Below are 13,367 nucleotides of genomic sequence, written 5' to 3'. Positions count from 1 at the left end.
ACCCGGAGCAATCTGATTGGGTGGGCTGATCTTTACACACGGAGCGTTCCACCTTAAATACATCTGTATCCTTGTTTGCAGTAAATTGTGATCTTTTTACAGAACTGTTCGCACCTTGTTTTAAAACCAATATTTGATGCCAAAATGAGCCTCAATGATCCAACTGAGGGAGAGAGACAATTCTGAAGTGGTATATTTCTCGATATAGGACACAGGCTCTCTAGCATTATTCCTTTTTTATAGATTTGATCAAATCAGGAAACCTCACACGGAGATATAAAATGGGCTAAATGATTAGCTTTTCTCGGGAGAGAGGGTTCTGGGGTTTTGGTGAACTTATAATATCTGGTACGGCTCTTGGAGTCCAAGAGGTTCCCGCCCCCTTTCTTAGAATGTTACTTAAGCTCGGTGACACCGACGCTCATAATTGTAAGATTTATACCGGCGACAGAGCGGGATGACATTTTGATGAAACTTTATTTTCCCGGGCTATTTCCCAGGAGACCCGCGCGACGGCCCGACGATCGATCTTACCCGGACTTGAGGCGGAAGAGCCGTCGGCGTGACGAGAACCCTAAACGCTACGGAGTGCGGGTCGCGGATGAAGCTCCCGTTTCCCCGGCGACTCGGCGAGACGCTGCAAACGCCGTCCCGGAATACACTGTCAGGTTGAAACACAAGGAAAGGTCAGGAAGAATCTATCGGGTAAATTCCAAGTCGGTACGTGGCAAGGCTAGGAAAACTATGGCCGGCGGGCCGCATGCCAAAGGCCTGTCGGGTTTTTTCATCCGGTCCGCCAAACAAGAATGGTCCAAATACAATAAATAATAATGTATTTTATAGTAAATACAGTACGACTAATATAAAAAGTTTTTTGAGGCTTACTTAGTCCCCATTGTCTGTCTGCAACAAAAATACTACTACAGAAACACTGCAAAAACACTACAGAATTTAGTCCCTAAAAAAAAGGACAGGATATTTCTTTGTCGTCTTTCCGATTAGAAATAAATACTATAAAAATACTACTACATTTTGATACAAAACTATTATTACAGAAATATTACAACAGAAATACCACAAAAATACATCTACAGTAATGTTATAGAAATACGACAAAGATACTAGTATGTAAATACATCAAAAACACTTCTACAGAAGTTCTACAAAAAACGCTTTTAGTAATACTATAAAACAAAAATACTGCCACATAAAAATTACGACAAAAGTATACCTACAGTAATACTGAAAAAAAATACTTCAATATATACTCCAAACATTCCTCGATCGAAATTGTACAAAAATACTGTTGCAGACATACTGCAAAAATACTATAAAACATACCTAATACAAAACATAGAAATAATACAAAAACGTAACTGCAGAGATTCTACAAAAATATTTCTACGACAGTAATACTAAAAAATACTTAAAATATACTCCAAACATTCCACAGAAATTGTACAAAATACTGCAAAAATAATACAAAACATACCAAATACAAAACATATAAAAACAATACAAAAACGTGACTGCAGAGATTCTACAAAAATATTCTGACTACAGTAATACTACAAAACTAAAGATCAAAAGCGGTGCTCAGAATCAAATGGACTGAACCCTTTCGATGCAATGGAAAATTTCCTACGCTGCGTATTAAAGTCCAAGCCTATCCTGTCTTTTATTCAGGGAAAGAGTTTTAAAAAATGGGGGTTGCATGTATCACTAATGTGTGGATCTTTGACTATGAAGGTATATGTTTGCCATTCTTATCATGAAGAATACATGTAAATGTTCTGCTTTTCTATTGCGCTTTTAAAGTCAATTAGGACCTCCCAAAGCGCTTTACAATGTGCTTCACACTTTTTAACACACACTAACTAACCGGTAGCAGCATCAGCCATGCAAGGCAACTACCTCCTCATGAAGGTTTGAAGGTTTTGCAGTGAGTGATGGAGTTTTGGCCAACCACAATTGTTAATGTTCGAAATTTAAAAGTGCTGACCAATCCGAGCCAAGTTTTCATAATAGCATAAGCCAATAAACGCGACTCTAAGTTTGCAAGCGCCACACGATGCCACACCCACCGTGTGAGCTCATGGAGTGTCATGGCAGTCTCCGTAAACATAGTCCCAGAGTCAACAAACGAGAAGGAAACGAAGGGCGGTACATCACTCATCACTCGTTTGAACCTTTTTTTGGTTTTGACCAAGCGGACGTGGAACAGAAGAAAACACCCGTTGCGAAATTTGCAGTAGATAGGGATGATGCCATGCTCAATCTCGTCTACCTGTTCAGTTAATCGTCGCGTTTGAAAGGAGACCACATCCCATTTCATTGTCATTTGGTGGGTTTTATTTCCTTTTTTCTGGGTCCCAACAAAGTGAGTGATAAAGGGAAGGAAAGGTCAAAAACAGTGACAGCAACAATCTACATGCAACATAGTACCGTAAATTCCGGACTATAGAGCGCACCTGATTATAAGCCGCACCCACCACATTTTAAGAAGATAACCGCTTTTGTACTTATACAAGGCGCATCTGTATATAAGCCGCATGCGCCAACATCAAAACATGTAACACAATCACAAATTTAACCCAAACCCGACTTTTGAGTCCCGCGATTGTAACTGAATTTAAAGTACACAGTCCAAAAACCACAGCCGGCAAAATAAACGGAAAATGATACCGGTACTTAAGGTTTGATGCAGACCTGCAGAGTCCGGGTCCCGTTGAAAATAATCCAAGGGAAAAAAAAGTATATTTCCAAAGGTAAGGGTGGGAAAAATATATATCCACTATTGTCCGCTGCGTCCACAAACACGTCTCACCTTTACTCCACTTCCCGTCAGCCCCCGTTGTTTTCGCCCCTTCTTTTTGATTTGCCCGTGGAAAACATATCAGAATAAATACATTACAAAAATATACAGTTGCAAATACATATTATACATGGTTGCACATATTTACAAAGAAAGACGGTACACCGAGAGAATTTTCAAACCTTTAATAATAATATTATAACTTTCATCCCAAACCGTGCCTGTGAAGGGTAGCAAAACGCTACTAGCAACACGCTCGCAACACAGAAAACGGCTCTGTTAAAAAAATATACCGTACTTGTAGTAATCACGGTAAACCGTCCTCATCTTCCTCCTTATAACTGACGTCATTAAAGTTATCCTCTGTTCGTATGGGAAAGAGATTTTGTCATATAGACGTTGTCCCACGCTTCCTTATTTAAAAACACGCTAGCAACATGCTCGCAAAGTAAAGTTTACGTGCAGTAGTTCTGTTTCCTTCTTTATCGGACTTCTCGATTGCTTCTCGCTTGAACGCTGCGTCATGTGCCTTTCTTCTTGCAGTTTGCATGATGAGGATATGTCTACGCTAATTTAATTTGTGCACAAACTAAGAAGTTGCAGTCTTCCTCGGCGCATATATTCCGCCGGTCTAAATCTTACCTTTTGTACTCGAGCTGGCGGCCGGTAGAAAAATGACATAAATTGGCCGCATCACTGAATAAGCCGCAGGGTTGAAGGTTTGGGAAAAAAGTAGCGGCTTATAGTCCGGAATTTACGGTATGTCAATTATAAAGGGAATCGTTTGCAGTTTTGTTCAAGCGTACTACAAATGTGTATCTTGCAGCTTGACACCCCAGCTAACCTGTACATAGGTATAGCTAACAAAGTGTCTACGTAATACAGCTCCCGTCAGCCTCAAATGGGCAATTATACTGACACCATCATTACTGAATGACCCGAATCCCATTTTGCCTTCTCTTATGAAATGTTCTGCCTTCCCAGGCCCCCAATTAGCTCCGACCATCACGTGGCAAACGGGAATAAAATCCAAATGGAACGGTGTTTAGCGTATTGCCAGAGAGCTGAGGACAAGGGAGATGAAATGTCAGCAGAAAACGGGGTTCGTAGGGGAGCTTGAAATCTTTGAAGATGCTTACGTTTTAATGCTATGTTTACAAGGTCAGGAAAATGCTTGAATTTGGAATTCTGGAAAAATTGGCCTTGAAAGTACTTGAAAAGTGCTTGAATTTGGCCATGAAGAAGGTGTACCGACCAGGAGAAAAGTGGCCAGTCTTTGTATGTTCCAGACCTACAAAAGCACCAAGAGAAGAGAGAGAAGCTTTCTATTGCTCAAAAACTTGGACTTCTCTACATACTACAAAGCCTAAAAGCATTTTTATTCTGCATCTTTATCGACCAACTTTGTCCACACGATGGCAACAAAATATTATCTAAAGCTTTTAAACATTCAGAATTAAGATCTACTTAATTTTTAACAGTGTATGCCAAATGAAAATTGCAAAAATATAATGATAATATATCATAACATAGGTGCCTGATTCACTTCTTGTTCCAACTTGAGATTTTTGCCTGAATCAGGTTGCCATAGGAACCAGAAACAAACAAACCTGAGGTAGAAGTGAAAATGACAAGGAGGGATGACAAGAAGAACTGAAAAATGACAACGACTAAAATAACCTGTGGAGACCAAAATTTCCTTTTTAAAGGTTGCAGGATCATTCGGCACAGGTGGGTGGTCATTGGACACACCTGTGCCCAGTTCAAACATTGGTTGGGGCCCTTTGCAATACTGTATAACAGCAAAAACTATTATTTAGCACAGTACTTTTTTGAGTTGCACAAACACTTGAACCTGTAATATGGTTTGTTTCGTAGAGTACTAAATACATTAATATATATTACAGATATTTATATAACGACAAAACTAAACAATTTAACCTTTTTGATGCTCAATAAATGTAAAGACATCAACACAGAAGTCCTCCAAAAATGCACATTGACCGATCACAAGAGAAAAAACGCGTCTGTGGGGGAACCAGCTGTTGATTGCTGGGGTGCCGGCTCCCTTGGTTCACTTCCTGGAAACGTTTGGTTTTGAGTCTGGTGCTGTCAAAACTCAGCCCTCATTGGCCTTTTCTTTCAGCGCTTTAGTAATAGCTATCCAACTATATGGTAGTGGCTATTTGGATGGTGACACGATCCGAAAAGAAGCGACGTAAACAACTCGAAGGAGAGCGGTAATCTGCAACGCTGAAAATGGTTTGCTGCGACACGCCCCTGTTCGCGTTCAGAAGAAAATTCTGAGTTTTATTACCTTGTGACTGAAAGACCTGCAAACTAGGACAAATATTAGAATCTGAAAGATTCGGTGGTATTCCCATCTGAATTTGCACAATTCAAATAGCTACGAAACAGGAAGAAGAAAGCAAACAAATCATGAAAAACAAGCATCTTCAAAAAGGTCAATTGTTATGAGCTGAAAATCCAAACCTACTCAGAAACAATATCACTTGCCTCACTAAAAGGGGAGATCTTTTCTGTCTAGTTCTATCTGAAAGCCAACAAACAATGGATTCATTTGAAAACAGAAACCTTCACCATTAAGTCAAGACTCTACGAAGTCCAGCGACCGACCTCCCCGTGCAGAGTCCGTGGGTTTCCTGTTTCTCCGAAATTCCAAAAACATAACAGGTTCGCTGTCTAGCAGTTCATGGTGTCCCATCACCCACTGCCCGAAGATGGCTGGGATGAACTCCGGCCTCTTGTGACCCTAGTGAGGATAAGCTGTTCTTATGATGGATGATTCAGATATTTCAGTGTGGAAGTCCGTGGTTCAAGTCCAGCGACCGACCTCCCTGAGCAGAGTTTGCATGTTCTCCCGTGGGTTTCCTGTTTCTACGAACTTCCAAAAACATAACAGGTTCGCTGGCAAGCAGTTCATAGTGTCCCATCACCCACTGCCCGAAGATGGCTGGGATGGACTCCGGCCCCTCGTGACCCTGGCGAGGATAAACGGTTCTTATGATGGATGATTCCGATATTTCATAGGGCAGCAGAGAAGACTCTTATCTTGTTATCCACTCCAGCTAGTTCTCGCTATCCACCTTCACTAAATTTGATTCCGCAATGTGTGTTGGATGACGTGGCTTGGAGGAAGGTGCGAGGAGACCATACAAGACATGAAATTGCGTTAGCGAGATGTGACACTGGAACGCTGAGAAAATCGATGAACCCCGGGTGGAAATCAAAGTCTGCCGCTGTGTGAAACCACAACCGCTTGCAAACATACGCGTCAATAGAGGCGGCTGTCGGTTCTATACCGTAGGTGTCAAGCGTGCGGCTCCGCGGACCGGATCGGGCCTGCCGGGGGTTTAAATCTGAACCAAAAGAATCCCCAGAGAGAAGCAACAGACGCTCAAGTTTTTTTCATTTTCCTCATGCTGGGGTTTTGAGTTTCCCTTTGCCCTCGTGTAGTTTTAGATCAGGGGATGGTGTCACAATAGTCTGTGGTCTGTGCAGCGCTTAGAGACATTTTGGGATTGAGGGCGTCACAAAGAAACAGGACTTGACAAAAATGATTTTGAGTTGGAGAAATGTCGCCAAAGCAAGGCACAACTCACAAAGCGACTAGATTTGTGTGTCTCTCTCTCTGTCTCTCTCTCGCTCTCTGTTTGCTCTCGCTTTTCTCTCTTTTCATCTATTTGTTATCTCATCTCATCTCATTAGCTGCACCGCATATCCTCAGTAGGGTCGCGGGGGTGCTGGAGCCCATCCCAGCAATCATCGGGCAGTGGGCAGGGGACACCCCGAACGGGTTGCCAGCCAATCGCAGGGCACACAGGGACAGACAACTCACTCGCTCATTCACACCTAGGGACAATTTGGACCGGCCAATTCACCTGAAATGCATGTCTTTGGAATGTGGGAGGAAACCCACGCACGCACGGGGAGAACATACAAACTCTGCGCAGGAAGTCCGGTAGATGGATTTGAACCCACACAGGAGGTTCGCAAGACCTTAGAACTGTGCTGCCCTATTTGTTATCTACCTCTCTGTATTTCTTTTCTATTTCTCCTTCTCACTCTGGCTCTCTCTGCATTCTCTTTCTCTATCTTCTACTCCTTTCTCTCTCTTTCTTTCTCTCTTTTCATTTATGTTTTCTCTTTTTCTCCCTCTCTGTATCTCTTCTCTGTTCCTCTCTCTCACTCCGGCTCGCTCTTCTTTCTCTTCTCTCTCTTTCTGTCCTTTTTTTCCTTACTCTCTCTTTCTTTCTCTCTTTATATCTCTTTTTGTCTCTAGGGGACTTGTTTCTTGTTATTAATTTTTCTTTTTAAATGTAAAGGCTGAATTAGTCTTTGAACCAGAATACTCCTAGCAAGGAAAGGACATTTCTGCCAAAAGGGACTCAATTATATTCCTGTTTACGCTATGAGGAGGATGATAATGGAGGCTACATGTTCTGTGATGCGCGTACCCAGCGTGACAAAAAAACTGGATTGCATAAATCATTTCGCAATACGAACTTTCAGAAGAGCACATTGGATCGCCACCACGACAATAAAAACCACAAATTAGCTATGGAAATTCCGTTGCCGCAATTGGACCTTAAGAAGGCATTACAACTGGCGGCACAGCAGACCACGAAGAATACAGTATATGAACTGAAAACCTGATGTGATAACTGCCTTGTATTACCAATTAACTGTGATGATTAAAACTGCATGAATGTATAGACTAATATTTCAGCAATATTATTTTGTATAATGTACAATATTTTTGTGAACTGAAAACTCTTGAAGTGATAACTGATTTGTATTACAAATTAACTGTGATGATTAAAACTGAATGAAAATATAGGTTCATATTTCAGCAAGATTATTTTGTATTATGTACAATATTGTGAACTGAAAAATCTGAAGTGATAACCGCTCTGTATTACCAATTAAGTGTGATGATTAAAACTGAATGAATATATAGATTGATATAATATATTTGTCGCCCATTTACAATTTCAACCTGGATAAGACTAAATTTTGGGGAGCTATAGATCTCTGTTGGGACCCATAGATTTTTCAGCATGCCAGTCCCCGGGACCCATCACTTTTCACTGGTAAAGTGAACCCTGCGTCTGGTAGCATAGCCAAAGTTACCGAGAGGCGGAACGCGCTAAAGACAAAGCGCGATTCCCGCTCATCACAAATCACAGCGATACCGCAACGCCGCTATCATCTTTTATGCAAATGAAGCGCAACGCCATCTTATGCATATGCATGGGGGAGGGTCAGCCAAAGGATGGATGTACTTGTCGACGGAAGCTACGGCGGATTTCTGCCTTAATGTTCAGCATATGCGGGATCCTCCCTGTGCGTAATGACTTCCAGGGAGCGCTTTTTATTCCGAGAGAAGGTCGAAGTGGGATCGCGCTTCCTCTTAACGCCTAAATAATTCAGAGTTGTGACGTACGCCGTCTCGTAAGCGCTCTTGCATTTATTGCCGTCTCGCTGCTCCGTTAACAAATCGCACTCCCACTCTGTCCTCGTCATCGGCAACATTGTTAAAACCGACGCGATAAAAGTATTTAAAAATGTGTTTCATTACATTAAAGGCATTACATTTAAAGATCATTTTGGAAAATGCGCCAAGACTGCTAAGTATGTGACAATTAGTGTGCGGGTGGAGTATTGAATAGAATAGAATAGAATAGAATATACCTTTATTGTCATTGTTACAAAATGGGTTTACATATTGTGACAACGAGATTGGGCATGACACTCCAGTTTCACACATTCATAGTGAGGTAAAAAACCCGAGAAGATAAAGGAACAGAGAAGATAAGGTTATGAAACAAGGAGGATAAGGTTATAGTTATAATTTACACAAAATTTACACAAGAAATGTCGGCATATAGGATGTTACATAGTTTGGTAACGTAAGGGTAAACTGCTGTAACATCAAAATGCAGTTTTCTATTTGTTTGGCTTTATTTGTATCACATGGATTTTTGTGACCTAAGCAAATCCATATTGTAGACTATAGGGGTGGGCATATTGATCCAAATATCGATTTTATCGATACTAAGCAAATACTTGGATCACATGGATAATATTGTCCTGGCAACAATTCTTCACTCCTCAAAACGCTGCTTGTCTATGTAGATATGGCAACCCCTTTTCTCATTACACTGACACCCTTGGCCATTTTCTAAGCGTGTGACTGACGGGCAAGTTTTTAGCACCGCTCCGTGCTCGGCCTGCTGCTGCATCCCGCTTGCCAGGCAAACGAGAGGGCCGAATCAATGCACCACCTCTAACCAGAAGCTAGAAATGACAGAGGCGAACAGGAAACGCAACATGGCGTGCACTTTTATTTTCAACTACAGAAGACTTCAAGGTGTAATTTTTTATGGTAAAGTGGTCTGCTACTGTGGCAACACCTGAAAAGTACATAGAATCATGAAGAAAAAAAACCTGTTACTGTTCCTGAACAATAGGGGAGACCCAGCATCGCCGATCGGCAGGTACGACCTCCGCCAGCTACAGCCAATCCTGATCCCTGCGTGACTTGGGGGCAAGAGGTCCGCTCCATACCGTCGCGAGCCATGTTTTTCCAGTGTTGACTAACTGGCGAAAGATTTCTTCTTGCGGGTGCCAAATGACGTAACCGAACCACCGTATCCTCTTTTTGAAGAGGATCGCCTCAAGACTAGAAGTGTCGCAGCTAGCCCGGATAACGACATTCGGGATTCGGCCAATCGGCCGGATGTTAAAGATCCGTCTGAGGCCGTAAATGTCCAAGGCTTCGAGGGGGCAGAACGGCGAACAAGCTTAGTTGATGAGAATGGCGATCTCATCTTTGGCCCTTCCTGTGCCGGTGAAGGTGGCCTTGGGGTATTAGAACCGATCAACCTCTTCTCCGGTGAATCTGTTGAGAGTGATTTTCCTGCCATTGATAAGAGGGATATTTGTCTCAGTAGCGTTTATCCCAATGTTTACGTTTGCCACATTGTGCATTTTGTCGAGGACCTGTTGGATGGCGGTTAACGAGGACCCAAGGACTGCCTCTCCGTCTGCAAAGTGCAAGTCGGTGATGTAAATGTCGCAATCTGTTGGCACTCCCTCAAAGACATCGATGCTGTTCTTGAGGATCCAGTCGATTATGCGGTTGAAAAGGGCTGTAGAGGACGTAGTTTAGGCAGGAGGCCATCATGGCTCATGATCTTCCAGAAGCTGTCCCGATCGATTGAATCAAATGCTGTCGTGAAAGTCTATAAAGCAGATGAAAGATGGCTGTTGCCATGCCCAGCGATGTTCGAGAATTCGGCAGAGTGAGAAGATTTGGTCCGTACATCCTCTACCTATTCGAAACCATGCTTGGTTAGGATAGATTTGACGATCCTTTTGGGCTTGAAAACAATGAAGAAGAACCGTGGTGTGAATTTTTGAGCCGATATCGATAAGACGGATACCTTGATAGTTGGAGCATATCGGACAGTACCCTTTCTTATAGAATGGTCCCCTTTTCTTGAAGTAGCCCACATGACCGGATGGCGAATGACCAAGGAGCTCCAAAAACGAGGAATAATAAAGCAACAACAAAAAGAATCACCAGGATTGGCCCACTTTCAGCCCCAAATTGTGTTAGTGCTTCAGGATATCACAAAAACCTACACGCATGCATCCAGTCAGACACACTCACTGAGTCACTGTGCAACAAAACTAAACAAATTGGACATATTGTGAGCCGGGACAGTACGAGCTGTGACACACTGTTTTTTTTTCCCCCTTGTCATTTTGTGTATTCCACTTTAGTGATGCTTCCCAGGATCTGATTAGGATAATTAAAAACAATGTCCAAAAAAAGGGCCGCTATCAAAAGCTGCCGCAAAGACAGAGCCAATAAATCTCTCCCTGGCCGCCTGTCTTCAGGGTGCCTCGCCGGAGTGGAATATTAGCAAGCTTCACGTTGGCAGAGAAACAAGAAGAGCATATGCTAACAGGAACAGGGGACGGCGAGGGTGGCCAAGGGGCGGCCATTTTGTAGGTGACCCACTTGTATTGTAATGAATAGCTGTGCAGAAGGAGGGCTTGGGCGTTACGTGCCAAAGAAAAGGTTTGTCCTTGCGGTTGAGTCACAAATATTCTAGAGTCTGCGCCGTCCCTGCGGGAATTGCGCCAATGCTTTTAAATTACGCTGATTTATTAGATTGGTTCTCACCGCGGGCCAGAGCCCCCGTCTATCATAAGCGCGCTGTTTTCATTCCGACCAGGTCTGCGAACCCTAATCGGGTTATGGTATTCCGATGAACATTTTCATCGCCTAACATCTCCTGAAGGCGGCTCTGCCGCAGGGCTGCTGTTTGGAACGGCAGTCGGTCATTGATTGAACACTCCAGTGGGAAAAAAACACAGCGTGCAACGGAGGCCACTGTGTGGCATGTATTGACGAATACGAGGTGACGCGGGATGAGAACTGAAGAAGAAGATCCGTCGATGGTCTCGTAAATGGAATCGGTCGATAGGGGAGAGAAGCCTCGTCCGGGGATATGTCAATCTAAGGCGGGGAGGTATTGCATCAATTCTCGTTCCTGCGTGACCTTTTTTTTTATTAAAATGATCCGTTCTGGTGGTAACTTGAAGTCTGCGGCTGGAGGAGGCCCGAAGGAACTTTCTTCACAGTTGGTTAGGCAGAAAAGATAGGAGAACGATGCACAAGCTTCAATTTAGGAGGCATGAATAAACAATGGGCTATCCGTGCACTGAGCAAATTTCCCCTGGCGATGTTCCTGACAGTTGTAGCTAACAGATCTTTCTGATCTTTGCCCTTTCTGCACACACTTCTATATAGAGCTAGCTCAGATAATAGACATTGAGGAGCAGTGCTAGTTTCCCACCAAGGTTCATGTCCTGATAGAATGATCTCCACTTACCGGACATATTGTTGTGTTTTAGCTCTGTGTCAAGGGTGTAATAATAACTTTTGTTTTATTGAAATTCCTGCTGAAATATGTGTATAGTTTTTGGTAAGTGTCCTGCAATGATGAGTCCAACAGTGCCACCTGCTGGTATGGGGTAGGGTTTGTGTTGGCGTTTGACATGTGACCGGAAGGCGGGGTTTTGTTGGCAGTTTACAGAGCGAGCTGCCAACGGTGAGACACATCTTTTGGTGCTCCACAAAAAAAGGTCATTTTAAACATTATAACCACAGCTGACAAATCTCTCAACATGCACAGTAATGTGATTGATGTTGTCAAGCTGTTTGGATTTTTTTCGTTTTGTTTCTGTTGTGCTAAAATGTAAATTCCCCTTATTGAGATCAAAGAGATCAAAGCCAGCAGAGAAGATGATGTTGTGACTCATTTCATCTGCAGGTAAATTGTATCCGTTTTTATACTCATTATTGTAATTATTTCTATTTTATCATATATATATATATATATATATATATATATATATATATATATATATATATATATATATATATATATATATATATAAAGGATGATGTTGGTTAAAATTCAGACTAAAGAAAAATATGTTGAATTCATTGTAAACGTTAAAAAACCACTATACGATCTCTTGTTAAAATGGATGTAAAAATGTATTGCAATATTCAAAATGTATTTTATGTAAATTGAAAAGAAAACTCTTTGATATGCTTTGGGCAGTCTACAGAGCAAGCTGCCAACGAGATCAAAGAGATCAAAGCCAGCAGAGAAGCCAATGTTGTGACACATTTCATCTGCAGAAACTGTAATAAAAACCTCATCATCCGGTCCAGCGTGAATGTGGATCTTTGGTGGGACAGGTACACCGCAGTTACATTTGTAGACGATGATCTTGCCGATTTTACCTGGTTATATCAGTATCAGAAATTATTTTCCCCCCATTTTATTAACACTCCACTTATTGAAACATGAATATTTTGTTTGTTTGTTTGTTTGTACATGATTCAATTGTTTGTTTGTTTGTACATGATTCAAATTGAATCTTTTCTTCCGGCGCCGTCACGAATGGCAGCCACTCCAGCAGCTCCCGTGTTATTTTCGATTGTTCTCGATTGTTCTCAGCTCAGGGATGCTGCTGGAAATGTGAATTTCCCTTCGGGGATGAACAAAGTATCTATCTATCTATCTATCTATAAACGTCAAAGCTATATTTGCATCCTAATTTCTATTGCTGATGAATAATTGATCTTAAATACTGATGAGAAACATGATGCTAGTGTGGTCTTGAAGGATCTGACCAGGCAAGAGCCTTGTTTATTGGTCGAAGGCTAATATGTACACGTTCTGGTTGTGTAACGGTTTTCTCCTAAGGAAATTCCAATCCGAGCAAATCACAGATTTTGACACAATCATTACATGTCAAGTCAAGTCAAGTCATTTCTATTTGTGACGCCCTTAATCACAAAGAGTCTCAAAGGGCTGCACAGGTTGTTGCACAGACTATTTTTCAGACTGTTATTACATCATCCCCTGATCTGGAACCATGACTAGTTACACAATGACATTCCTTAAAAGTTCATCCAAAGTTGAGTGTTTTTCCCCAC

At 42.0% G+C, this 13,367-nt stretch overlaps 1 long non-coding RNA gene across 1 annotated transcript in view; it reads right to left on the bottom strand.

The window, feature by feature from the left end:
* LOC148356135 (uncharacterized) overlaps window positions 1-13,367 on the bottom strand; it is a 125,855-nt gene that overhangs the window by 86,689 nt on the left and 25,799 nt on the right. Inside the window, exon 2 of the long non-coding RNA XR_015852091.1 lies at window positions 535-661. This is a non-coding gene — a long non-coding RNA (uncharacterized LOC148356135). The remainder of the gene's footprint in view (window positions 1-534; window positions 662-13,367) is intronic.

Source organism: Urocampus carinirostris, chromosome 11 (assembly GCF_059441175.1).
Source record: "Urocampus carinirostris isolate Australia breed hairy pipefish chromosome 11, RoL_Ucar_1.0, whole genome shotgun sequence".
Taxonomy (NCBI): domain Eukaryota; kingdom Metazoa; phylum Chordata; class Actinopteri; order Syngnathiformes; family Syngnathidae; genus Urocampus; species Urocampus carinirostris.
The sequence above is the reverse complement of the archived record's forward strand: the minus strand, read 5'-3'. Positions and strand labels throughout refer to the sequence as shown.